General features: G+C 69.5%; 6 non-coding genes across 6 annotated transcripts; all 6 read left to right on the top strand.

Annotated features, from left to right (window-relative positions):
* Positions 1 to 119, top strand: LOC138922283 (5S ribosomal RNA). Its single transcript, XR_011435347.1, has one exon. It is a non-coding gene; the product is annotated as a 5S ribosomal RNA (ribosomal RNA).
* A 4,044-nt stretch (positions 120 to 4,163) lies between these two features.
* LOC138922288 (5S ribosomal RNA) lies at positions 4,164 to 4,282 on the top strand. The gene has a single exon (XR_011435352.1). It is a non-coding gene; the product is annotated as a 5S ribosomal RNA (ribosomal RNA).
* Positions 4,283 to 8,346: 4,064 nt separating this feature from the next.
* LOC138922287 (5S ribosomal RNA) lies at positions 8,347 to 8,465 on the top strand. The gene has a single exon (XR_011435351.1). It is a non-coding gene; the product is annotated as a 5S ribosomal RNA (ribosomal RNA).
* A 4,078-nt stretch (positions 8,466 to 12,543) lies between these two features.
* LOC138922286 (5S ribosomal RNA) lies at positions 12,544 to 12,662 on the top strand. The gene has a single exon (XR_011435350.1). It is a non-coding gene; the product is annotated as a 5S ribosomal RNA (ribosomal RNA).
* Positions 12,663 to 16,740: 4,078 nt separating this feature from the next.
* LOC138922285 (5S ribosomal RNA) lies at positions 16,741 to 16,859 on the top strand. The gene has a single exon (XR_011435349.1). It is a non-coding gene; the product is annotated as a 5S ribosomal RNA (ribosomal RNA).
* Positions 16,860 to 20,902: 4,043 nt separating this feature from the next.
* LOC138922282 (5S ribosomal RNA) lies at positions 20,903 to 21,021 on the top strand. Its single transcript, XR_011435346.1, has one exon. It is a non-coding gene; the product is annotated as a 5S ribosomal RNA (ribosomal RNA).
* The last annotated feature ends 2,134 nt before the right edge of the window (positions 21,022 to 23,155 follow it).

The following is a 23,155-nucleotide window of genomic DNA, read 5'->3' as shown; positions in this document are numbered from 1 at the left end:
GTCTACGGCCATACCACCCTGAACGCGCCCGATCTCGTCTGATCTCGGAAGCTAAGCAGGGTCGGGCCTGGTTAGTACTTGGATGGGAGACCGCCTGGGAATACCGGGTGCTGTAGGCTTTTGCCTCCCTCGCCTTTTGCCGCCTCCGGCCTCCGTCCTCCGCGGACGCCCCCCACCCCTCCAGCCAGCCCTCCCCCACCCCCCCCGCCACCCTCCGCACCGCGGGCCCGCCGGCGCCGCCCATGGGCAGGGCCCAACCCCTCCCCGCCACAGCCCAACCCTTCCAGCTCGCGGCCCCACCCGAACCCAGGGCCAATCGGGGCCAGCCCGGCGGGACCGGGACCGGGACCGGGACCGGGACCCCGACGCCGCACACGCCGCCCGCCGGCTCCCTCTGGCCTCGGCCTCTTCCCACCCGCTCGGCTCCCGCTCCGGTGACACCCCAGCCCTTCCCTCGGCGCCCCGCCCCCGCCGCCCCAGCCGCCGGGTAGAGTCGTCCTGTCAGGTGGAACGGATTCCACGGCGGTGCCGGGAGGCCCAAACGGGTCCCAAAGCGACCAGCCCCGCCCACCGAGGAAAGACACCTGGTCAGGCTTTTCCAGACACCGCCCGCTTCTCCAAGGACAGGGCGGACTGGGTTAGAGAGGCGCGTCTCGGGCACCTCACCCAAGACGGGATGGCTTCTGCCTTTGCTGGCGTCTGTGCCGCTGCAGGTCATCTTCTAAAACCTGGTACCCGCTCGCTTGTCCTTGAGAGGCTCATTCACAATCAACACTCCTTTCCCGACCTAAGTTTGTCCCTGTCAGTTTGTCTCGCTTTTCCTTCCAGAAGCCCCCTTCCCGGGGTGGGGGGGTAGGGGGGTGGGTGGGTCTGAGTTTCAAGCTCCACCTGACTGGGATCCCATTCTGCTTTCGCCTTCGGGCGGTCCTGCCTCGCTTGGAAACGCTGCTACGTTGCTCCTGGTGGATGAGCTTGCGTTCGTTTTGAGTTTGAGAACGCTGGATGCAAAGATGAGGAGTCTTGATGGCTGAGGCTTTTGGTGTCCCCTCACTCGGGGGCCTCCCTCTCTTCCCGCCTCCCCCCGCCTCCCCACCCACCCCCTCACACCCGACCCCTACCACCCCAGGGCCCCGGCCGGGCCCCGCCCCTCCAGGCCGCATCTGTCAGAGGGAGTTGAAAAGCCTCCTGACAGGACACGTCCTCCCTCAGCAGCCAGCCCTTCCTGGCTCCCTGGCTTCAGCTTTCCGTTCGCGTGGCTCGGGCAGCCTTTCGCATCTTCTTTGCACCTGCCTGTGTTTGCAACAGAGGACCGTGGCCAAGGGATCCAGGAAACCGGGAGGAGAGCTGGCTTCCGGGGAGGCGAATGGGAAGGACAGGGAGGCAGAGAGGGAGCCTTGCCTCAGAGAACGGACTTTGAACCCCCGAAGGGAAAAGTCCTCCAGATAAACCACGTCTTCCCCACCGAATCCAAGAGCCATACTCGCTCGCTGTGGAAAAATGGGGACATCCCGGTCAAAGCAGGACGAGAGAGGACCCAAAGCTCCCTCCTCTCCCCGTTCAGCCATCGTCGTCCTGGGAGGGAGTCTCTCCGCGGTTCGCTTCTCCTGCCGGCCCCGTTTCCCCTCCTGCCAACCCAGCGCCTCTATCGCCTGCTCCTCGCTTCCTCGGGCTGCGGGCTGCGGGCTGCGGGCTGCGGGCTGCGGGCTGCGGGATGGGGGGGGAGGGGCGGTGCGCGTCGCTCCCTGCCAGCTCGTGCCCGGGGTGGTTCTGACGGGTCCCCGGATCTGATCTCCGAGGAGCACCTTCTGCGGGGAGAAGCGGGACTGCGTCCCTGTCAGTTTCCCGGAGCGCGGGACCGGAGCCTTGCCCCGAAACGCAGGCTCGGGAGACCGAAGTCCTGAGCTGAAACCCAAGGGCCGCCGTCTCCCGCGAGTGACGTGCCCTCCCTGAGCTGCGCTTTCCTCATCTGGTGCGAGGGGGTCCTGGAGTTCGTGCCTCCTTGCGGGGGCGAGTGCTGGTGAGAACGCAAGCGGGAAACACGGAGCGGACCGCTCAGCACGGAGCGCGGCCTCGGTGGGGGCCCGGGCCTCGGCCGCCGTCCTTCCCCACGAGCCTACTTCTTGCCGCCGAGGCTCATCCAGCACCCAGGGATCGATCGCCTGGCTGCTTCCGGCCAGACACTCTCCTAGGTGCTGGCCACCCAGCAGCCGAGAACGCGGGTGCCAATCTCGGCCTCCGGGGCGTTCGCCTCCTCGCCTCTGGGGCCGCAAGACCAGCGGTGTGCCTACGCATGCCGGCGAGAGGTGGCAGAACCTGACGAGGACACGTGCCGTGGAAAATGGAGAGCTTGGCGCCCCGGAGGGCCTCGTCGGACGTCTGTGGATGGCCGTCGCTCTCTTTGCCGAAGCCCGCCCCCTGCCCGTCTTCTCTCCGTCCCAGGGTCCCCTTTCCAGTGGGACGCAAGAAGGCCCACAGGGCCCAAACGCTGGAGACGGGCAGCGCACACAGCGCGCCCTGGGTCCCGGGGGCTGCGGCGGGAAAGCCTTGCGGCACAGAACCCTGAAGCCCAGAGGTCTCGAGACAGGGAGAGCCGGGACGTCGGCAGGCACCGACGGGCCTTCGGACGCGACTCTTCCTCCCCGTCGTCACACCGTGCTGCTCCTCCCTCCGTCCTGGGCGCGAGCGCGCTCTTGGGAAAACGGAGGCGCCTTCGTCGGTGACCTAGCGGGCGGGAGATCCCGGGCAACGTCCCCAGCGGCACTTGAGCAGAACGGGGACGCTGCGGTCGGTCGTCGGGGAGGGGCTTCTACATGTCTGGTAGATGGAGCTGCTTTCTCGTGCCAAGTTCTCTGGGCCCTGACTTTTCTGCCTGCTCCTTCTATCACCTCAGTAAGGTCGGGGGTGCCCGGCAGAAAGAGGAAAAGAGCCAGAGTGAAGAAGCGGAGAGAAAGGAACACGCAAACCCGGACGCGCACACACACAGGCACACAGACACACAGGCGCGCGCGCGCGCGCACACACACACACACACACACACACGCCTACACACCCACTCGCACAACACGCACACGCACACGCACACGCACACGCAAGCGCAGACAGAGCGCGCCAGCGAGCTCCGGTGCCTGTCTGTGGTTCCTGGGCGATGGCGGGGCAGCGATGCCGGGAGCCCGGGACTCCTGAGAGCCTGTCTGCGCGGCCTAGGGCCCCAGGGGTGATCGCCAGCCCCGGGGCCCCTGCCTCCTGGCCCGGGCCCAGCTCCAGCACCACCGCCCTCCTGGGGGGGAAGCGAGCTCTTGGGCAGAGCCTCTCTGGGTCAGGGTGGGTGTCTGTCTAGGTCCGTGTCTTGGATCCTCTCCGTGTCGCCGTTTCTCTGTTTCTCCGTGTCTCTGTCTCTGTCTCTGTCTCTGGGTCTCTGGGCTGGCGCCAGCAGGAGCTGTCCAGGGTCCCCGCGAGGGGCGGGTTGGGGGCGGGGTGCCGGTCTCCTGGGCGGCGCTGGCGGGAGGAAGGGTGGCCGCCCCGCCTCCCCGCGCCCTCAGGGGCAGCGCGGCGGGCTTCCGCTGACGCCCTCTGGTCGCGCCGGTGGCTCCGCCTGGGTTTGGGCAAGTCGGGGCCCGGCCGGCGCCGCAGAGGTCAGGGCTCCCGCTGGGAGGCCCCTCGGGCCGGAGGGGACTCAGAGGAGCACGGGCCCGGCGGCCCGACGCCCCGACGCCTCGGGCCAAGTGCCCCGCGCCCCCCACCTCCCAGCAGCCGCATCTCCTGCGACCCATCGCCGGATCCGAGCGGCCAGGGCGGCCTGGAGTGTTCCCGGGCCGCGAGGGGAGAGCGCCCAGCCAGGCGCCCCGCCCCCATCCCCGCCCCCACCACCCCTCGTTTCCCACCGCCGCCCGCCCCGCCCCGCCTCCTCGCACCCCGGGCTGCTCCAGGCCTCCGCGCCCTGGGAGGGCAGCAGGGCGGGGCAGCGCAGGGTTTGGCTGGCCCGCTGGCCGCGCCCGAGGCGGCCGCGGCGGGAGGCAGCAGCGGGAGGAAGGCGGCAGGCCGAGCGCGGGCGCAGGGGGCGCCGGCGGCGGCGGGTGCGCGTCACAGAGGCCTGGGCGCGCGCGCGAGCCGCGGGCCGGGCGACGCGGCGCGGCTTCTTAGGGGCGCCGGCGGCAGGCGCCAGCGTCTACGGCCATACCACCCTGAACGCGCCCGATCTCGTCTGATCTCGGAAGCTAAGCAGGGTCGGGCCTGGTTAGTACTTGGATGGGAGACCGCCTGGGAATACCGGGTGCTGTAGGCTTTTGCCTCCCTCGCCTTTTGCCGCCTCCGGCCTCCGTCCTCCGCGGACGCCCCCCACCCCTCCAGCCAGCCCTCCCCCACCCCCCCCGCCACCCTCCGCACCGCGGGCCCGCCGGCGCCGCCCATGGGCAGGGCCCAACCCCTCCCCGCCACAGCCCAACCCTTCCAGCTCGCGGCCCCACCCGAACCCAGGGCCAATCGGGGCCAGCCCGGCGGGACCGGGACCGGGACCGGGACCGGGACCCCGACGCCGCACACGCCGCCCGCCGGCTCCCTCTGGCCTCGGCCTCTTCCCACCCGCTCGGCTCCCGCTCCGGTGACACCCCAGCCCTTCCCTCGGCGCCCCGCCCCCGCCGCCCCAGCCGCCGGGTAGAGTCGTCCTGTCAGGTGGAACGGATTCCACGGCGGTGCCGGGAGGCCCAAACGGGTCCCAAAGCGACCAGCCCCGCCCACCGAGGAAAGACACCTGGTCAGGCTTTTCCAGACACCGCCCGCTTCTCCAAGGACAGGGCGGACTGGGTTAGAGAGGCGCGTCTCGGGCACCTCACCCAAGACGGGATGGCTTCTGCCTTTGCTGGCGTCTGTGCCGCTGCAGGTCATCTTCTAAAACCTGGTACCCGCTCGCTTGTCCTTGAGAGGCTCATTCACAATCAACACTCCTTTCCCGACCTAAGTTTGTCCCTGTCAGTTTGTCTCGCTTTTCCTTCCAGAAGCCCCCTTCCCGGGGTGGCGGGGAGGGGGGGAGGTGGTGGGGGGGTAGGGGGGTGGGTGGGTCTGAGTTTCAAGCTCCACCTGACTAGGATCCCATTCTGCTTTCGCCTTCGGGCGGTCCTGCCTCGCTTGGAAACGCTGCTACGTTGCTCCTGGTGGATGAGCTTGCGTTCGTTTTGAGTTTGAGAACGCTGGATGCAAAGATGAGGAGTCTTGATGGCTGAGGCTTTTGGTGTCCCCTCACTCGGGGGCCTCCCTCTCTTCCCGCCTCCCCCCGCCTCCCCACCCACCCCCTCACACCCGACCCCTACCACCCCAGGGCCCCGGCCGGGCCCCGCCCCTCCAGGCCGCATCTGTCAGAGGGAGTTGAAAAGCCTCCTGACAGGACACGTCCTCCCTCAGCAGCCAGCCCTTCCTGGCTCCCTGGCTTCAGCTTTCCGTTCGCGTGGCTCGGGCAGCCTTTCGCATCTTCTTTGCACCTGCCTGTGTTTGCAACAGAGGACCGTGGCCAAGGGATCCAGGAAACCGGGAGGAGAGCTGGCTTCCGGGGAGGTGAATGGGAAGGACAGGGAGGCAGAGAGGGAGCCTTGCCTCAGAGAACGGACTTTGAACCCCCGAAGGGAAAAGTCCTCCAGATAAACCACGTCTTCCCCACCGAATCCAAGAGCCATACTCGCTCGCTGTGGAAAAATGGGGACATCCCGGTCAAAGCAGGACGAGAGAGGACCCAAAGCTCCCTCCTCTCCCCGTTCAGCCATCGTCGTCCTGGGAGGGAGTCTCTCCGCGGTTCGCTTCTCCTGCCGGCCCCGTTTCCCCTCCTGCCAACCCAGCGCCTCTATCGCCTGCTCCTCGCTTCCTCGGGCTGCGGGCTGCGGGCTGCGGGCTGCGGGCTGCGGGCTGCGGGATGGGGGGGGAGGGGCGGTGCGCGTCGCTCCCTGCCAGCTCGTGCCCGGGGTGGTTCTGACGGGTCCCCGGATCTGATCTCCGAGGAGCACCTTCTGCGGGGAGAAGCGGGACTGCGTCCCTGTCAGTTTCCCGGAGCGCGGGACCGGAGCCTTGCCCCGAAACGCAGGCTCGGGAGACCGAAGTCCTGAGCTGAAACCCAAGGGCCGCCGTCTCCCGCGAGTGACGTGCCCTCCCTGAGCTGCGCTTTCCTCATCTGGTGCGAGGGGGTCCTGGAGTTCGTGCCTCCTTGCGGGGGCGAGTGCTGGTGAGAACGCAAGCGGGAAACACGGAGCGGACCGCTCAGCACGGAGCGCGGCCTCGGTGGGGGCCCGGGCCTCGGCCGCCGTCCTTCCCCACGAGCCTACTTCTTGCCGCCGAGGCTCATCCAGCACCCAGGGATCGATCGCCTGGCTGCTTCCGGCCAGACACTCTCCTAGGTGCTGGCCACCCAGCAGCCGAGAACGCGGGTGCCAATCTCGGCCTCCGGGGCGTTCGCCTCCTCGCCTCTGGGGCCGCAAGACCAGCGGTGTGCCTACGCATGCCGGCGAGAGGTGGCAGAACCTGACGAGGACACGTGCCGTGGAAAATGGAGAGCTTGGCGCCCCGGAGGGCCTCGTCGGACGTCTGTGGATGGCCGTCGCTCTCTTTGCCGAAGCCCGCCCCCTGCCCGTCTTCTCTCCGTCCCAGGGTCCCCTTTCCAGTGGGACGCAAGAAGGCCCACAGGGCCCAAACGCTGGAGACGGGCAGCGCACACAGCGCGCCCTGGGTCCCGGGGGCTGCGGCGGGAAAGCCTTGCGGCACAGAACCCTGAAGCCCAGAGGTCTCGAGACAGGGAGAGCCGGGACGTCGGCAGGCACCGACGGGCCTTCGGACGCGACTCTTCCTCCCCGTCGTCACACCGTGCTGCTCCTCCCTCCGTCCTGGGCGCGAGCGCGCTCTTGGGAAAACGGAGGCGCCTTCGTCGGTGACCTAGCGGGCGGGAGATCCCGGGCAACGTCCCCAGCGGCACTTGAGCAGAACGGGGACGCTGCGGTCGGTCGTCGGGGAGGGGCTTCTACATGTCTGGTAGATGGAGCTGCTTTCTCGTGCCAAGTTCTCTGGGCCCTGACTTTTCTGCCTGCTCCTTCTATCACCTCAGTAAGGTCGGGGGTGCCCGGCAGAAAGAGGAAAAGAGCCAGAGTGAAGAAGCGGAGAGAAAGGAACACGCAAACCCGGACGCGCACACACACAGGCACACAGACACACAGGCGCGCGCGCGCGCGCACACACACACACACACACACACGCCTACACACCCACTCGCACAACACGCACACGCACACGCACACGCACACGCAAGCGCAGACAGAGCGCGCCAGCGAGCTCCGGTGCCTGTCTGTGGTTCCTGGGCGATGGCGGGGCAGCGATGCCGGGAGCCCGGGACTCCTGAGAGCCTGTCTGCGCGGCCTAGGGCCCCAGGGGTGATCGCCAGCCCCGGGGCCCCTGCCTCCTGGCCCGGGCCCAGCTCCAGCACCACCGCCCTCCTGGGGGGGAAGCGAGCTCTTGGGCAGAGCCTCTCTGGGTCAGGGTGGGTGTCTGTCTAGGTCCGTGTCTTGGATCCTCTCCGTGTCGCCGTTTCTCTGTTTCTCCGTGTCTCTGTCTCTGTCTCTGTCTCTGGGTCTCTGGGCTGGCGCCAGCAGGAGCTGTCCAGGGTCCCCGCGAGGGGCGGGTTGGGGGCGGGGTGCCGGTCTCCTGGGCGGCGCTGGCGGGGGGAAGGGTGGCCGCCCCGCCTCCCCGCGCCCTCAGGGGCAGCGCGGCGGGCTTCCGCTGACGCCCTCTGGTCGCGCCGGTGGCTCCGCCTGGGTTTGGGCAAGTCGGGGCCCGGCCGGCGCCGCAGAGGTCAGGGCTCCCGCTGGGAGGCCCCTCGGGCCGGAGGGGACTCAGAGGAGCACGGGCCCGGCGGCCCGACGCCCCGACGCCTCGGGCCAAGTGCCCCGCGCCCCCCACCTCCCAGCAGCCGCATCTCCTGCGACCCATCGCCGGATCCGAGCGGCCAGGGCGGCCTGGAGTGTTCCCGGGCCGCGAGGGGAGAGCGCCCAGCCAGGCGCCCCGCCCCCATCCCCGCCCCCACCACCCCTCGTTTCCCACCGCCGCCCGCCCCGCCCCGCCTCCTCGCACCCCGGGCTGCTCCAGGCCTCCGCGCCCTGGGAGGGCAGCAGGGCGGGGCAGCGCAGGGTTTGGCTGGCCCGCTGGCCGCGCCCGAGGCGGCCGCGGCGGGAGGCAGCAGCGGGAGGAAGGCGGCAGGCCGAGCGCGGGCGCAGGGGGCGCCGGCGGCGGCGGGTGCGCGTCACAGAGGCCTGGGCGCGCGCGCGAGCCGCGGGCCGGGCGACGCGGCGCGGCTTCTTAGGGGCGCCGGCGGCAGGCGCCAGCGTCTACGGCCATACCACCCTGAACGCGCCCGATCTCGTCTGATCTCGGAAGCTAAGCAGGGTCGGGCCTGGTTAGTACTTGGATGGGAGACCGCCTGGGAATACCGGGTGCTGTAGGCTTTTGCCTCCCTCGCCTTTTGCCGCCTCCGGCCTCCGTCCTCCGCGGACGCCCCCCACCCCTCCAGCCAGCCCTCCCCCACCCCCCCCGCCACCCTCCGCACCGCGGGCCCGCCGGCGCCGCCCATGGGCAGGGCCCAACCCCTCCCCGCCACAGCCCAACCCTTCCAGCTCGCGGCCCCACCCGAACCCAGGGCCAATCGGGGCCAGCCCGGCGGGACCGGGACCGGGACCGGGACCGGGACCCCGACGCCGCACACGCCGCCCGCCGGCTCCCTCTGGCCTCGGCCTCTTCCCACCCGCTCGGCTCCCGCTCCGGTGACACCCCAGCCCTTCCCTCGGCGCCCCGCCCCCGCCGCCCCAGCCGCCGGGTAGAGTCGTCCTGTCAGGTGGAACGGATTCCACGGCGGTGCCGGGAGGCCCAAACGGGTCCCAAAGCGACCAGCCCCGCCCACCGAGGAAAGACACCTGGTCAGGCTTTTCCAGACACCGCCCGCTTCTCCAAGGACAGGGCGGACTGGGTTAGAGAGGCGCGTCTCGGGCACCTCACCCAAGACGGGATGGCTTCTGCCTTTGCTGGCGTCTGTGCCGCTGCAGGTCATCTTCTAAAACCTGGTACCCGCTCGCTTGTCCTTGAGAGGCTCATTCACAATCAACACTCCTTTCCCGACCTAAGTTTGTCCCTGTCAGTTTGTCTCGCTTTTCCTTCCAGAAGCCCCCTTCCCGGGGTGGCGGGGAGGGGGGGAGGTGGTGGGGGGGTAGGGGGGTGGGTGGGTCTGAGTTTCAAGCTCCACCTGACTAGGATCCCATTCTGCTTTCGCCTTCGGGCGGTCCTGCCTCGCTTGGAAACGCTGCTACGTTGCTCCTGGTGGATGAGCTTGCGTTCGTTTTGAGTTTGAGAACGCTGGATGCAAAGATGAGGAGTCTTGATGGCTGAGGCTTTTGGTGTCCCCTCACTCGGGGGCCTCCCTCTCTTCCCGCCTCCCCCCGCCTCCCCACCCACCCCCTCACACCCGACCCCTACCACCCCAGGGCCCCGGCCGGGCCCCGCCCCTCCAGGCCGCATCTGTCAGAGGGAGTTGAAAAGCCTCCTGACAGGACACGTCCTCCCTCAGCAGCCAGCCCTTCCTGGCTCCCTGGCTTCAGCTTTCCGTTCGCGTGGCTCGGGCAGCCTTTCGCATCTTCTTTGCACCTGCCTGTGTTTGCAACAGAGGACCGTGGCCAAGGGATCCAGGAAACCGGGAGGAGAGCTGGCTTCCGGGGAGGCGAATGGGAAGGACAGGGAGGCAGAGAGGGAGCCTTGCCTCAGAGAACGGACTTTGAACCCCCGAAGGGAAAAGTCCTCCAGATAAACCACGTCTTCCCCACCGAATCCAAGAGCCATACTCGCTCGCTGTGGAAAAATGGGGACATCCCGGTCAAAGCAGGACGAGAGAGGACCCAAAGCTCCCTCCTCTCCCCGTTCAGCCATCGTCGTCCTGGGAGGGAGTCTCTTCGCGGTTCGCTTCTCCTGCCGGCCCCGTGTCCCCTCCTGCCAACCCAGCGCCTCTATCGCCTGCTCCTCGCTTCCTCGGGCTGCGGGCTGCGGGCTGCGGGCTGCGGGCTGCGGGCTGCGGGCCGCGGGCTGCGGGATGGGGGGGCAGGGGCGGTGCGCGTCGCTCCCTGCCAGCTCGTGCCCGGGGTGGTTCTGACGGGTCCCCGGATCTGATCTCCGAGGAGCACCTTCTGCGGGGAGAAGCGGGACTGCGTCCCTGTCAGTTTCCCGGAGCGCGGGACCGGAGCCTTGCCCCGAAACGCAGGCTCGGGAGACCGAAGTCCTGAGCTGAAACCCAAGGGCCGCCGTCTCCCGCGAGTGACGTGCCCTCCCTGAGCTGCGCTTTCCTCATCTGGTGCGAGGGGGTCCTGGAGTTCGTGCCTCCTTGCGGGGGCGAGTGCTGGTGAGAACGCAAGCGGGAAACACGGAGCGGACCGCTCAGCACGGAGCGCGGCCTCGGTGGGGGCCCGGGCCTCGGCCGCCGTCCTTCCCCACGAGCCTACTTCTTGCCGCCGAGGCTCATCCAGCACCCAGGGATCGATCGCCTGGCTGCTTCCGGCCAGACACTCTCCTAGGTGCTGGCCACCCAGCAGCCGAGAACGCGGGTGCCAATCTCGGCCTCCGGGGCGTTCGCCTCCTCGCCTCTGGGGCCGCAAGACCAGCGGTGTGCCTACGCATGCCGGCGAGAGGTGGCAGAACCTGACGAGGACACGTGCCGTGGAAAATGGAGAGCTTGGCGCCCCGGAGGGCCTCGTCGGACGTCTGTGGATGGCCGTCGCTCTCTTTGCCGAAGCCCGCCCCCTGCCCGTCTTCTCTCCGTCCCAGGGTCCCCTTTCCAGTGGGACGCAAGAAGGCCCACAGGGCCCAAACGCTGGAGACGGGCAGCGCACACAGCGCGCCCTGGGTCCCGGGGGCTGCGGCGGGAAAGCCTTGCGGCACAGAACCCTGAAGCCCAGAGGTCTCGAGACAGGGAGAGCCGGGACGTCGGCAGGCACCGACGGGCCTTCGGACGCGACTCTTCCTCCCCGTCGTCACACCGTGCTGCTCCTCCCTCCGTCCTGGGCGCGAGCGCGCTCTTGGGAAAACGGAGGCGCCTTCGTCGGTGACCTAGCGGGCGGGAGATCCCGGGCAACGTCCCCAGCGGCACTTGAGCAGAACGGGGACGCTGCGGTCGGTCGTCGGGGAGGGGCTTCTACATGTCTGGTAGATGGAGCTGCTTTCTCGTGCCAAGTTCTCTGGGCCCTGACTTTTCTGCCTGCTCCTTCTATCACCTCAGTAAGGTCGGGGGTGCCCGGCAGAAAGAGGAAAAGAGCCAGAGTGAAGAAGCGGAGAGAAAGGAACACGCAAACCCGGACGCGCACACACACAGGCACACAGACACACAGGCGCGCGCGCGCGCGCACACACACACACACACACACACGCCTACACACCCACTCGCACAACACGCACACGCACACGCACACGCACACGCAAGCGCAGACAGAGCGCGCCAGCGAGCTCCGGTGCCTGTCTGTGGTTCCTGGGCGATGGCGGGGCAGCGATGCCGGGAGCCCGGGACTCCTGAGAGCCTGTCTGCGCGGCCTAGGGCCCCAGGGGTGATCGCCAGCCCCGGGGCCCCTGCCTCCTGGCCCGGGCCCAGCTCCAGCACCACCGCCCTCCTGGGGGGGAAGCGAGCTCTTGGGCAGAGCCTCTCTGGGTCAGGGTGGGTGTCTGTCTAGGTCCGTGTCTTGGATCCTCTCCGTGTCGCCGTTTCTCTGTTTCTCCGTGTCTCTGTCTCTGTCTCTGTCTCTGGGTCTCTGGGCTGGCGCCAGCAGGAGCTGTCCAGGGTCCCCGCGAGGGGCGGGTTGGGGGCGGGGTGCCGGTCTCCTGGGCGGCGCTGGCGGGGGGAAGGGTGGCCGCCCCGCCTCCCCGCGCCCTCAGGGGCAGCGCGGCGGGCTTCCGCTGACGCCCTCTGGTCGCGCCGGTGGCTCCGCCTGGGTTTGGGCAAGTCGGGGCCCGGCCGGCGCCGCAGAGGTCAGGGCTCCCGCTGGGAGGCCCCTCGGGCCGGAGGGGACTCAGAGGAGCACGGGCCCGGCGGCCCGACGCCCCGACGCCTCGGGCCAAGTGCCCCGCGCCCCCCACCTCCCAGCAGCCGCATCTCCTGCGACCCATCGCCGGATCCGAGCGGCCAGGGCGGCCTGGAGTGTTCCCGGGCCGCGAGGGGAGAGCGCCCAGCCAGGCGCCCCGCCCCCATCCCCGCCCCCACCACCCCTCGTTTCCCACCGCCGCCCGCCCCGCCCCGCCTCCTCGCACCCCGGGCTGCTCCAGGCCTCCGCGCCCTGGGAGGGCAGCAGGGCGGGGCAGCGCAGGGTTTGGCTGGCCCGCTGGCCGCGCCCGAGGCGGCCGCGGCGGGAGGCAGCAGCGGGAGGAAGGCGGCAGGCCGAGCGCGGGCGCAGGGGGCGCCGGCGGCGGCGGGTGCGCGTCACAGAGGCCTGGGCGCGCGCGCGAGCCGCGGGCCGGGCGACGCGGCGCGGCTTCTTAGGGGCGCCGGCGGCAGGCGCCAGCGTCTACGGCCATACCACCCTGAACGCGCCCGATCTCGTCTGATCTCGGAAGCTAAGCAGGGTCGGGCCTGGTTAGTACTTGGATGGGAGACCGCCTGGGAATACCGGGTGCTGTAGGCTTTTGCCTCCCTCGCCTTTTGCCGCCTCCGGCCTCCGTCCTCCGCGGACGCCCCCCACCCCTCCAGCCAGCCCTCCCCCACCCCCCCCGCCACCCTCCGCACCGCGGGCCCGCCGGCGCCGCCCATGGGCAGGGCCCAACCCCTCCCCGCCACAGCCCAACCCTTCCAGCTCGCGGCCCCACCCGAACCCAGGGCCAATCGGGGCCAGCCCGGCGGGACCGGGACCGGGACCGGGACCGGGACCCCGACGCCGCACACGCCGCCCGCCGGCTCCCTCTGGCCTCGGCCTCTTCCCACCCGCTCGGCTCCCGCTCCGGTGACACCCCAGCCCTTCCCTCGGCGCCCCGCCCCCGCCGCCCCAGCCGCCGGGTAGAGTCGTCCTGTCAGGTGGAACGGATTCCACGGCGGTGCCGGGAGGCCCAAACGGGTCCCAAAGCGACCAGCCCCGCCCACCGAGGAAAGACACCTGGTCAGGCTTTTCCAGACACCGCCCGCTTCTCCAAGGACAGGGCGGACTGGGTTAGAGAGGCGCGTCTCGGGCACCTCACCCAAGACGGGATGGCTTCTGCCTTTGCTGGCGTCTGTGCCGCTGCAGGTCATCTTCTAAAACCTGGTACCCGCTCGCTTGTCCTTGAGAGGCTCATTCACAATCAACACTCCTTTCCCGACCTAAGTTTGTCCCTGTCAGTTTGTCTCGCTTTTCCTTCCAGAAGCCCCCTTCCCGGGGTGGCGGGGAGGGGGGGAGGTGGTGGGGGGGTAGGGGGGTGGGTGGGTCTGAGTTTCAAGCTCCACCTGACTAGGATCCCATTCTGCTTTCGCCTTCGGGCGGTCCTGCCTCGCTTGGAAACGCTGCTACGTTGCTCCTGGTGGATGAGCTTGCGTTCGTTTTGAGTTTGAGAACGCTGGATGCAAAGATGAGGAGTCTTGATGGCTGAGGCTTTTGGTGTCCCCTCACTCGGGGGCCTCCCTCTCTTCCCGCCTCCCCCCGCCTCCCCACCCACCCCCTCACACCCGACCCCTACCACCCCAGGGCCCCGGCCGGGCCCCGCCCCTCCAGGCCGCATCTGTCAGAGGGAGTTGAAAAGCCTCCTGACAGGACACGTCCTCCCTCAGCAGCCAGCCCTTCCTGGCTCCCTGGCTTCAGCTTTCCGTTCGCGTGGCTCGGGCAGCCTTTCGCATCTTCTTTGCACCTGCCTGTGTTTGCAACAGAGGACCGTGGCCAAGGGATCCAGGAAACCGGGAGGAGAGCTGGCTTCCGGGGAGGCGAATGGGAAGGACAGGGAGGCAGAGAGGGAGCCTTGCCTCAGAGAACGGACTTTGAACCCCCGAAGGGAAAAGTCCTCCAGATAAACCACGTCTTCCCCACCGAATCCAAGAGCCATACTCGCTCGCTGTGGAAAAATGGGGACATCCCGGTCAAAGCAGGACGAGAGAGGACCCAAAGCTCCCTCCTCTCCCCGTTCAGCCATCGTCGTCCTGGGAGGGAGTCTCTTCGCGGTTCGCTTCTCCTGCCGGCCCCGTGTCCCCTCCTGCCAACCCAGCGCCTCTATCGCCTGCTCCTCGCTTCCTCGGGCTGCGGGCTGCGGGCTGCGGGCTGCGGGCTGCGGGCTGCGGGCCGCGGGCTGCGGGATGGGGGGGCAGGGGCGGTGCGCGTCGCTCCCTGCCAGCTCGTGCCCGGGGTGGTTCTGACGGGTCCCCGGATCTGATCTCCGAGGAGCACCTTCTGCGGGGAGAAGCGGGACTGCGTCCCTGTCAGTTTCCCGGAGCGCGGGACCGGAGCCTTGCCCCGAAACGCAGGCTCGGGAGACCGAAGTCCTGAGCTGAAACCCAAGGGCCGCCGTCTCCCGCGAGTGACGTGCCCTCCCTGAGCTGCGCTTTCCTCATCTGGTGCGAGGGGGTCCTGGAGTTCGTGCCTCCTTGCGGGGGCGAGTGCTGGTGAGAACGCAAGCGGGAAACACGGAGCGGACCGCTCAGCACGGAGCGCGGCCTCGGTGGGGGCCCGGGCCTCGGCCGCCGTCCTTCCCCACGAGCCTACTTCTTGCCGCCGAGGCTCATCCAGCACCCAGGGATCGATCGCCTGGCTGCTTCCGGCCAGACACTCTCCTAGGTGCTGGCCACCCAGCAGCCGAGAACGCGGGTGCCAATCTCGGCCTCCGGGGCGTTCGCCTCCTCGCCTCTGGGGCCGCAAGACCAGCGGTGTGCCTACGCATGCCGGCGAGAGGTGGCAGAACCTGACGAGGACACGTGCCGTGGAAAATGGAGAGCTTGGCGCCCCGGAGGGCCTCGTCGGACGTCTGTGGATGGCCGTCGCTCTCTTTGCCGAAGCCCGCCCCCTGCCCGTCTTCTCTCCGTCCCAGGGTCCCCTTTCCAGTGGGACGCAAGAAGGCCCACAGGGCCCAAACGCTGGAGACGGGCAGCGCACACAGCGCGCCCTGGGTCCCGGGGGCTGCGGCGGGAAAGCCTTGCGGCACAGAACCCTGAAGCCCAGAGGTCTCGAGACAGGGAGAGCCGGGACGTCGGCAGGCACCGACGGGCCTTCGGACGCGACTCTTCCTCCCCGTCGTCACACCGTGCTGCTCCTCCCTCCGTCCTGGGCGCGAGCGCGCTCTTGGGAAAACGGAGGCGCCTTCGTCGGTGACCTAGCGGGCGGGAGATCCCGGGCAACGTCCCCAGCGGCACTTGAGCAGAACGGGGACGCTGCGGTCGGTCGTCGGGGAGGGGCTTCTACATGTCTGGTAGATGGAGCTGCTTTCTCGTGCCAAGTTCTCTGGGCCCTGACTTTTCTGCCTGCTCCTTCTATCACCTCAGTAAGGTCGGGGGTGCCCGGCAGAAAGAGGAAAAGAGCCAGAGTGAAGAAGCGGAGAGAAAGGAACACGCAAACCCGGACGCGCACACACACAGGCACACAGACACACAGGCGCGCGCGCGCGCACACACACACACACACACACACACGCCTACACACCCACTCGCACAACACGCACACGCACACGCACACGCACACGCAAGCGCAGACAGAGCGCGCCAGCGAGCTCCGGTGCCTGTCTGTGGTTCCTGGGCGATGGCGGGGCAGCGATGCCGGGAGCCCGGGACTCCTGAGAGCCTGTCTGCGCGGCCTAGGGCCCCAGGGGTGATCGCCAGCCCCGGGGCCCCTGCCTCCTGGCCCGGGCCCAGCTCCAGCACCACCGCCCTCCTGGGGGGGAAGCGAGCTCTTGGGCAGAGCCTCTCTGGGTCAGGGTGGGTGTCTGTCTAGGTCCGTGTCTTGGATCCTCTCCGTGTCGCCGTTTCTCTGTTTCTCCGTGTCTCTGTCTCTGTCTCTGTCTCTGGGTCTCTGGGCTGGCGCCAGCAGGAGCTGTCCAGGGTCCCCGCGAGGGGCGGGTTGGGGGCGGGGTGCCGGTCTCCTGGGCGGCGCTGGCGGGGGGAAGGGTGGCCGCCCCGCCTCCCCGCGCCCTCAGGGGCAGCGCGGCGGGCTTCCGCTGACGCCCTCTGGTCGCGCCGGTGGCTCCGCCTGGGTTTGGGCAAGTCGGGGCCCGGCCGGCGCCGCAGAGGTCAGGGCTCCCGCTGGGAGGCCCCTCGGGCCGGAGGGGACTCAGAGGAGCACGGGCCCGGCGGCCCGACGCCCCGACGCCTCGGGCCAAGTGCCCCGCGCCCCCCACCTCCCAGCAGCCGCATCTCCTGCGACCCATCGCCGGATCCGAGCGGCCAGGGCGGCCTGGAGTGTTCCCGGGCCGCGAGGGGAGAGCGCCCAGCCAGGCGCCCCGCCCCCATCCCCGCCCCCACCACCCCTCGTTTCCCACCGCCGCCCGCCCCGCCCCGCCTCCTCGCACCCCGGGCTGCTCCAGGCCTCCGCGCCCTGGGAGGGCAGCAGGGCGGGGCAGCGCAGGGTTTGGCTGGCCCGCTGGCCGCGCCCGAGGCGGCCGCGGCGGGAGGCAGCAGCGGGAGGAAGGCGGCAGGCCGAGCGCGGGCGCAGGGGGCGCCGGCGGCGGCGGGTGCGCGTCACAGAGGCCTGGGCGCGCGCGCGAGCCGCGGGCCGGGCGACGCGGCGCGGCTTCTTAGGGGCGCCGGCGGCAGGCGCCAGCGTCTACGGCCATACCACCCTGAACGCGCCCGATCTCGTCTGATCTCGGAAGCTAAGCAGGGTCGGGCCTGGTTAGTACTTGGATGGGAGACCGCCTGGGAATACCGGGTGCTGTAGGCTTTTGCCTCCCTCGCCTTTTGCCGCCTCCGGCCTCCGTCCTCCGCGGACGCCCCCCACCCCTCCAGCCAGCCCTCCCCCACCCCCCCCGCCACCCTCCGCACCGCGGGCCCGCCGGCGCCGCCCATGGGCAGGGCCCAACCCCTCCCCGCCACAGCCCAACCCTTCCAGCTCGCGGCCCCACCCGAACCCAGGGCCAATCGGGGCCAGCCCGGCGGGACCGGGACCGGGACCGGGACCGGGACCCCGACGCCGCACACGCCGCCCGCCGGCTCCCTCTGGCCTCGGCCTCTTCCCACCCGCTCGGCTCCCGCTCCGGTGACACCCCAGCCCTTCCCTCGGCGCCCCGCCCCCGCCGCCCCAGCCGCCGGGTAGAGTCGTCCTGTCAGGTGGAACGGATTCCACGGCGGTGCCGGGAGGCCCAAACGGGTCCCAAAGCGACCAGCCCCGCCCACCGAGGAAAGACACCTGGTCAGGCTTTTCCAGACACCGCCCGCTTCTCCAAGGACAGGGCGGACTGGGTTAGAGAGGCGCGTCTCGGGCACCTCACCCAAGACGGGATGGCTTCTGCCTTTGCTGGCGTCTGTGCCGCTGCAGGTCATCTTCTAAAACCTGGTACCCGCTCGCTTGTCCTTGAGAGGCTCATTCACAATCAACACTCCTTTCCCGACCTAAGTTTGTCCCTGTCAGTTTGTCTCGCTTTTCCTTCCAGAAGCCCCCTTCCCGGGGTGGGGGGGTAGGGGGGTGGGTGGGTCTGAGTTTCAAGCTCCACCTGACTGGGATCCCATTCTGCTTTCGCCTTCGGGCGGTCCTGCCTCGCTTGGAAACGCTGCTACGTTGCTCCTGGTGGATGAGCTTGCGTTCGTTTTGAGTTTGAGAACGCTGGATGCAAAGATGAGGAGTCTTGATGGCTGAGGCTTTTGGTGTCCCCTCACTCGGGGGCCTCCCTCTCTTCCCGCCTCCCCCCGCCTCCCCACCCACCCCCTCACACCCGACCCCTACCACCCCAGGGCCCCGGCCGGGCCCCGCCCCTCCAGGCCGCATCTGTCAGAGGGAGTTGAAAAGCCTCCTGACAGGACACGTCCTCCCTCAGCAGCCAGCCCTTCCTGGCTCCCTGGCTTCAGCTTTCCGTTCGCGTGGCTCGGGCAGCCTTTCGCATCTTCTTTGCACCTGCCTGTGTTTGCAACAGAGGACCGTGGCCAAGGGATCCAGGAAACCGGGAGGAGAGCTGGCTTCCGGGGAGGCGAATGGGAAGGACAGGGAGGCAGAGAGGGAGCCTTGCCTCAGAGAACGGACTTTGAACCCCCGAAGGGAAAAGTCCTCCAGATAAACCACGTCTTCCCCACCGAATCCAAGAGCCATACTCGCTCGCTGTGGAAAAATGGGGACATCCCGGTCAAAGCAGGACGAGAGAGGACCCAAAGCTCCCTCCTCTCCCCGTTCAGCCATCGTCGTCCTGGGAGGGAGTCTCTCCGCGGTTCGCTTCTCCTGCCGGCCCCGTTTCCCCTCCTGCCAACCCAGCGCCTCTATCGCCTGCTCCTCGCTTCCTCGGGCTGCGGGCTGCGGGCTGCGGGCTGCGGGCTGCGGGCTGCGGGATGGGGGGGGAGGGGCGGTGCGCGTCGCTCCCTGCCAGCTCGTGCCCGGGGTGGTTCTGACGGGTCCCCGGATCTGATCTCCGAGGAGCACCTTCTGCGGGGAGAAGCGGGACTGCGTCCCTGTCAGTTTCCCGGAGCGCGGGACCGGAGCCTTGCCCCGAAACGCAGGCTCGGGAGACCGAAGTCCTGAGCTGAAACCCAAGGGCCGCCGTCTCCCGCGAGTGACGTGCCCTCCCTGAGCTGCGCTTTCCTCATCTGGTGCGAGGGGGTCCTGGAGTTCGTGCCTCCTTGCGGGGGCGAGTGCTGGTGAGAACGCAAGCGGGAAACACGGAGCGGACCGCTCAGCACGGAGCGCGGCCTCGGTGGGGGCCCGGGCCTCGGCCGCCGTCCTTCCCCACGAGCCTACTTCTTGCCGCCGAGGCTCATCCAGCACCCAGGGATCGATCGCCTGGCTGCTTCCGGCCAGACACTCTCCTAGGTGCTGGCCACCCAGCAGCCGAGAACGCGGGTGCCAATCTCGGCCTCCGGGGCGTTCGCCTCCTCGCCTCTGGGGCCGCAAGACCAGCGGTGTGCCTACGCATGCCGGCGAGAGGTGGCAGAACCTGACGAGGACACGTGCCGTGGAAAATGGAGAGCTTGGCGCCCCGGAGGGCCTCGTCGGACGTCTGTGGATGGCCGTCGCTCTCTTTGCCGAAGCCCGCCCCCTGCCCGTCTTCTCTCCGTCCCAGGGTCCCCTTTCCAGTGGGACGCAAGAAGGCCCACAGGGCCCAAACGCTGGAGACGGGCAGCGCACACAGCGCGCCCTGGGTCCCGGGGGCTGCGGCGGGAAAGCCTTGCGGCACAGAACCCTGAAGCCCAGAGGTCTCGAGACAGGGAGAGCCGGGACGTCGGCAGGCACCGACGGGCCTTCGGACGCGACTCTTCCTCCCCGTCGTCACACCGTGCTGCTCCTCCCTCCGTCCTGGGCGCGAGCGCGCTCTTGGGAAAACGGAGGCGCCTTCGTCGGTGACCTAGCGGGCGGGAGATCCCGGGCAACGTCCCCAGCGGCACTTGAGCAGAACGGGGACGCTGCGGTCGGTCGTCGGGGAGGGGCTTCTACATGTCTGGTAGATGGAGCTGCTTTCTCGTGCCAAGTTCTCTGGGCCCTGACTTTTCTGCCTGCTCCTTCTATCACCTCAGTAAGGTCGGGGGTGCCCGGCAGAAAGAGGAAAAGAGCCAGAGTGAAGAAGCGGAGAGAAAGGAACACGCAAACCCGGACGCGCACACACACAGGCACACAGACACACAGGCGCGCGCGCGCGCGCACACACACACACACACACACACACGCCTACACACCCACTCGCACAACACGCACACGCACACGCACACGCACACGCAAGCGCAGACAGAGCGCGCCAGCGAGCTCCGGTGCCTGTCTGTGGTTCCTGGGCGATGGCGGGGCAGCGATGCCGGGAGCCCGGGACTCCTGAGAGCCTGTCTGCGCGGCCTAGGGCCCCAGGGGTGATCGCCAGCCCCGGGGCCCCTGCCTCCTGGCCCGGGCCCAGCTCCAGCACCACCGCCCTCCTGGGGGGGAAGCGAGCTCTTGGGCAGAGCCTCTCTGGGTCAGGGTGGGTGTCTGTCTAGGTCCGTGTCTTGGATCCTCTCCGTGTCGCCGTTTCTCTGTTTCTCCGTGTCTCTGTCTCTGTCTCTGTCTCTGGGTCTCTGGGCTGGCGCCAGCAGGAGCTGTCCAGGGTCCCCGCGAGGGGCGGGTTGGGGGCGGGGTGCCGGTCTCCTGGGCGGCGCTGGCGGGGGGAAGGGTGGCCGCCCCGCCTCCCCGCGCCCTCAGGGGCAGCGCGGCGGGCTTCCGCTGACGCCCTCTGGTCGCGCCGGTGGCTCCGCCTGGGTTTGGGCAAGTCGGGGCCCGGCCGGCGCCGCAGAGGTCAGGGCTCCCGCTGGGAGGCCCCTCGGGCCGGAGGGGACTCAGAGGAGCACGGGCCCGGCGGCCCGACGCCCCGACGCCTCGGGCCAAGTGCCCCGCGCCCCCCACCTCCCAGCAGCCGCATCTCCTGCGACCCATCGCCGGATCCGAGCGGCCAGGGCGGCCTGGAGTGTTCCCGGGCCGCGAGGGGAGAGCGCCCAGCCAGGCGCCCCGCCCCCATCCCCGCCCCCACCACCCCTCGTTTCCCACCGCCGCCCGCCCCGCCCGCCTCCTCGCACCCCGGGCTGCTCCAGGCCTCCGCGCCCTGGGAGGGCAGCAGGGCGGGGCAGCGCAGGGTTTGGCTGGCCCGCTGGCCGCGCCCGAGGCGGCCGCGGCGGGAGGCAGCAGCGGGAGGAAGGCGGCAGGCCGAGCGCGGGCGCAGGGGGCGCCGGCGGCGGCGGGTGCGCGTCACAGAGGCCTGGGCGCGCGCGCGAGCCGCGGGCCGGGCGACGCGGCGCGGCTTCTTAGGGGCGCCGGCGGCAGGCGCCAGCGTCTACGGCCATACCACCCTGAACGCGCCCGATCTCGTCTGATCTCGGAAGCTAAGCAGGGTCGGGCCTGGTTAGTACTTGGATGGGAGACCGCCTGGGAATACCGGGTGCTGTAGGCTTTTGCCTCCCTCGCCTTTTGCCGCCTCCGGCCTCCGTCCTCCGCGGACGCCCCCCACCCCTCCAGCCAGCCCTCCCCCACCCCCCCCGCCACCCTCCGCACCGCGGGCCCGCCGGCGCCGCCCATGGGCAGGGCCCAACCCCTCCCCGCCACAGCCCAACCCTTCCAGCTCGCGGCCCCACCCGAACCCAGGGCCAATCGGGGCCAGCCCGGCGGGACCGGGACCGGGACCGGGACCGGGACCCCGACGCCGCACACGCCGCCCGCCGGCTCCCTCTGGCCTCGGCCTCTTCCCACCCGCTCGGCTCCCGCTCCGGTGACACCCCAGCCCTTCCCTCGGCGCCCCGCCCCCGCCGCCCCAGCCGCCGGGTAGAGTCGTCCTGTCAGGTGGAACGGATTCCACGGCGGTGCCGGGAGGCCCAAACGGGTCCCAAAGCGACCAGCCCCGCCCACCGAGGAAAGACACCTGGTCAGGCTTTTCCAGACACCGCCCGCTTCTCCAAGGACAGGGCGGACTGGGTTAGAGAGGCGCGTCTCGGGCACCTCACCCAAGACGGGATGGCTTCTGCCTTTGCTGGCGTCTGTGCCGCTGCAGGTCATCTTCTAAAACCTGGTACCCGCTCGCTTGTCCTTGAGAGGCTCATTCACAATCAACACTCCTTTCCCGACCTAAGTTTGTCCCTGTCAGTTTGTCTCGCTTTTCCTTCCAGAAGCCCCCTTCCCGGGGTGGCGGGGAGGGGGGGAGGTGGTGGGGGGGTAGGGGGGTGGGTGGGTCTGAGTTTCAAGCTCCACCTGACTAGGATCCCATTCTGCTTTCGCCTTCGGGCGGTCCTGCCTCGCTTGGAAACGCTGCTACGTTGCTCCTGGTGGATGAGCTTGCGTTCGTTTTGAGTTTGAGAACGCTGGATGCAAAGATGAGGAGTCTTGATGGCTGAGGCTTTTGGTGTCCCCTCACTCGGGGGCCTCCCTCTCTTCCCGCCTCCCCCCGCCTCCCACCCACCCCCTCACACCCGACCCCTACCACCCCAGGGCCCCGGCCGGGCCCCGCCCCTCCAGGCCGCATCTGTCAGAGGGAGTTGAAAAGCCTCCTGACAGGACACGTCCTCCCTCAGCAGCCAGCCCTTCCTGGCTCCCTGGCTTCAGCTTTCCGTTCGCGTGGCTCGGGCAGCCTTTCGCATCTTCTTTGCACCTGCCTGTGTTTGCAACAGAGGACCGTGGCCAAGGGATCCAGGAAACCGGGAGGAGAGCTGGCTTCCGGGGAGGCGAATGGGAAGGACAGGGAGGCAGAGAGGGAGCCTTGCCTCAGAGAACGGACTTTGAACCCCCGAAGGGAAAAGTCCTCCAGATAAACCACGTCTTCCCCACCGAATCCAAGAGCCATACTCGCTCGCTGTGGAAAAATGGGGACATCCCGGTCAAAGCAGGACGAGAGAGGACCCAAAGCTCCCTCCTCTCCCCGTCTCAGCCATCGTCGTCCTGGGAGGGAGTCTCTTCGCGGTTCGCTTCTCCTGCGGCCCCGTGTCCCCTCCTGCCAACCCAGCGCCTCTATCGCCTGCTCCTCGCTTCCTCGGGCTGCGGGCTGCGGGCTGCGGGCTGCGGGCTGCGGGCTGCGGGCCGCGGGCTGCGGGATGGGGGGGCAGGGGCGGTGCGCGTCGCTCCCTGCCAGCTCGTGCCCGGGGTGGTTCTGACGGGTCCCCGGATCTGATCTCCGAGGAGCACCTTCTGCGGGGAGAAGCGGGACTGCGTCCCTGTCAGTTTCCCGGAGCGCGGGACCGGAGCCTTGCCCGAAACGCAGGCTCGGGAGACCGAAGTCCTGAGCTGAAACCCAAGGGCCGCCGTCTCCCGCGAGTGACGTGCCCTCCCTGAGCTGCGCTTTCCTCATCTGGTGCGAGGGGGTCCTGGAGTTCGTGCCTCCTTGCGGGGGCGAGTGCTGGTGAGAACGCAAGCGGGAAACACGGAGCGGACCGCTCAGCACGGAGCGCGGCCTCGGTGGGGGGCCCGGGCCTCGGCCGCCGTCCTTCCCCACGAGCCTACTTCTTGCCGCCGAGGCTCATCAGCACCCAGGGATCGATCGCCTGGCTGCTTCCGGCCAGACACTCTCCTAGGTGCTGGCCACCCAGCAGCCGAGAACGCGG

This window comes from Equus caballus, unplaced genomic scaffold, assembly GCF_041296265.1.
Source record: "Equus caballus isolate H_3958 breed thoroughbred unplaced genomic scaffold, TB-T2T haplotype2-0000696, whole genome shotgun sequence".
Classification (NCBI taxonomy): domain Eukaryota; kingdom Metazoa; phylum Chordata; class Mammalia; order Perissodactyla; family Equidae; genus Equus; species Equus caballus.
Note: the sequence above shows the minus strand (reverse complement) of the source record. Positions and strands in the feature narration are given on the sequence as shown.